This window comes from Myotis lucifugus, unplaced genomic scaffold (assembly GCF_000147115.1).
Source record: "Myotis lucifugus unplaced genomic scaffold, Myoluc2.0 scaffold_414, whole genome shotgun sequence".
Taxonomy (NCBI): Eukaryota; Metazoa; Chordata; class Mammalia; order Chiroptera; family Vespertilionidae; genus Myotis; species Myotis lucifugus.
Genome location: NW_005871462.1, coordinates 313,506 through 317,035, shown reverse-complemented (window position 1 = coordinate 317,035; position 3,530 = coordinate 313,506).

Below are 3,530 nucleotides of genomic sequence, written 5' to 3'. Positions count from 1 at the left end.
GACCAGGAACCTAACTGTGACCTCCTGGTTCACAGGTTGATGCTCAACCACTGAGCAAAATCAGCCGGGCTATCACATCTCTTTTTAGAACAACTTCCAGGTAGTATTTATCTAATATTGTTAAAGTTATCTTTTAGATATCACAATTCTAAATAAATTTCCCCTTAAAAAAAAGAAATCAGTATTTGTATAGTGATTTTGAACCTAGCAGTAGTGCTATGTTCTTGAGGCATCTTAGCAAGTGATAAAGGGCATGTCAAGTCCAGCTATTGCTTTGTTGTGGTCGTAAACCTTTGAGAGATTTTAGGAAAGTTTTCAGTTTGAGCTGAACTTGTGAAGACCAGCTACTGAAAGAATTTCAGGCCTGTGTGTGAGATGGGTGGGGTTGGTTCTTGGGAAATTACTAGGGTGAGGTGAGTTTGAAGGAGATGCAGATTTGAACCTACCTGCACTTGCAGGCCCAGTGGAGTGACAGCTCAGCAAAGAAACAATGGTACCTGCCTGCCTGCTGTGTGTTGAGGAGAGAGGGTCTCACAAAGGAACAATATCACCTGTCAACACTTCTGTCCCAGCCAGAGCTTCCCCATCAGCCCTCACCCTGAAGCCACACTATTTAGCTCTTCCTTTATGTCCCTGGTGGTTCTGAGCTACTGCCCCGGGGCTGAAGCTTAGAGTGAGAGTTTGTCAGTGAGCAAGTTCACGCGTGGGTCCTCTGAAAGGAAAGCAAGGTGTCTACCTAATCCGCCATTTTGACTCAAAGACCTAAGGTGTATAATTTGCTAATTTAACACAAATATATTGTGAAATGATTACTACAGAAGGATTAGTTAACACTTCCATCACCATACATCATTACCATTTCTTTTTGTAATGAGAATTTTTAAGATATACTGTTTTAGCAACCTTCAAGTATATAATACAATATTATTTACTGCAATCAGTATTCTGTAAATTAGTTCCCCAGAACTTATCCATCTTAAAATTGGGAGTTTGTACCCTTTGACCTAAATATCTTTCATGCATGCCCTGCCCCTAGTAACCACCATGCTATTCTCTTTTTCTATGAGTTCAGCTTTTTTAGATTTCACATATAAGTAATTTCAGGTAATATTTGTCTTTCACTGTCTGATATTTCACTTAGCATACTGCCCTCAAATTCCATTCATGGGGTCACCAATGGTGGTATTTCCTTCTTTCTGATGACTGATTAATATATCTTCTTTATCTAATCATCTATTGATGGACACTTAGCTTTTATTATATTTTGGGTATTGTGAATAATGCTGCAAAGAATATGGGCATGCAAATATCTCTTCAAGATTTTTTTAAATTTCTTTTGGATATATGCTCTGAAGGGGATGACTGAATCATATGGTAGTTCTATTCCTAATTTTTGAGGAACATTCGTACTATTTCCATACTGTACCAATTTACATTCCCAATGATATTGCACAAGGGCTCCCTTTTCTCCACATCCTCACTAAATTTTACCTTTTGTCTCAATTCTGTTCCATTGGTCAATGTGTTTGGGGTTATTTTTGCCAGGACCACCGTGTTTTTAGTATTATAGCTTTGCAGTATACTTTGAAATCAAGAAGTGTGATGCCTCCATTAAAAGTATCCAGAAGCCATTTCAGGCTCCAGGAGAAGCCCAATTCAATGACAGATGCAGGCTGATTAGAGCCCAAACCTTTGGCAACAGTTGGGAAAATATGCAGTCAAACCCCTCCCAGGGAGAAGGGAACAGACTTGTGTTTCTGCCTCCTCCCTCTGTGCTGACGCCAGGGACATAACCATGGGGAGTGTTTGTGTACACATTTAAAAACTGCCTCTGTTTCCTGTGGTGATGTGGACTCCCAAAAGCCAAGCCATGTTGGCTCTCAGAGCTAGATGATTTGGGATCCTGGCTCTCAGGTTTTTCATAAAAGTTAGAGCACTACGCATATGGTTCAAACCCTTTGGTCTTTATGGATAAGTTGAGTTAGGGATTCCCTCCTGGCTGTAAGGTGCTATAACAAGGATGGGTTTAGAATGTATGTCTCAGCTTTTCATATCTATTATGTAGTCGGTATTTTTGCAGTTCCCTAATGTGTAAGAGTCACTCAACCAGCTTCTGGATTTCTCTCTGAGGGAATTGTTCTGTGTGTACCTATATATTAGTGTGTTCCTGGGAGCAGGGAAGTCACAAACCCCCTATTCTTCCACATTGCTAACATCAGTGAAAAGTCATTAATTAAGTTTAAGCTTTTAACAAGGTCAGTATTAGGGGAAATTTATTTTATATATATCATTGGGAAAAATAAAAGTGATAAAAGATACATTAGACGCCAATGAAAATGACAGATGTGTAAGGCAAAAATGATCAAATACTGGAAATGAAATACTGGCTCTGTCCATCCAATATCTCTCCCAGGTCACATTGCTTCCTCCTTTCTCTCTATCTCTTCCACTTCTGTTTTATAAAAATACATGGCATTAGGGCCACCTGATAAGCCAGGATAAGTGTAATCTCTGCAAAAATCTCCTTTCCCCCCAAATAAGTAACATTCATATTTTTATCAAATAAGTTCAGAATCACATATTGGGGTTGGGGGTTAGGATATGGACATATTGTCTTGAGGGTTGTCACTTAATGCACAATAGATGCCCTCCGATTGACTCCATAGAAAATCCTTTTAACATTTGACCCAGGTAAGGATCATTTTCTGTCTCTGGGCATTATGTCAAGTATGACAATTATATCCCTTCTTAGTGAACCTGAGAAAAACCATTCTTAGAAAGAATTCACCAAATAGAGGAATGGATGATTTCTACTCTCCTGTTCTTGAAGTCCTTACCTCTGAAGTCCTTGTAATGACAGACAACTCTCTTAATTGTTTGACCACATAAACATATGTTTTAGGAATTTCTTTTCTTATTAGATCCAAAGCCTTTCTCACCAATGAAGTTCAATTACCTCACAATCATCTCTCACTACTGAGATGATATAATTATGCTCATTTTATAGTTAATGTAACTGAGTATGGTGGATGCTAATGTTACTCAAAGGTTTCAACAGATCCAGGTTTCAACACCAAGTTAAAATGCATTTGGTCATTATATTCTGATCATTTAAGAAAAATTATCTCAGAAATTGCTAAATTTCTGAGAAAGAAAGGTGAGCTTCCTTGCTTCACTGTGGGCCTAACTTTGAGTTTCAATTGACATGGCCCTGTAATAGGAGAAGGGGGAAGACGGCTTCTAGAAGTGACCACAGCTGTGCTTCCATTCTTTTTCCTGTACTGTCCATATTCTACTCCTATACCTCTTCTGAGAGTTATTTATTTAAATATTACTAATCCTTTCAGCACTGCCTCAAGTTCTGATTATATGGAACCTGAGTTAAGAATTAAAATAATTTGTTAAACAATACAGAAATTCAGGTTTCAACACCAAGTTAAAATGCATTTGGTCCTTATATTCTAATCACTTAAGAAAAAATTGGTGATGGAAGAATTAGGCATTCAGGATCTCCCACAATTTTTATCACT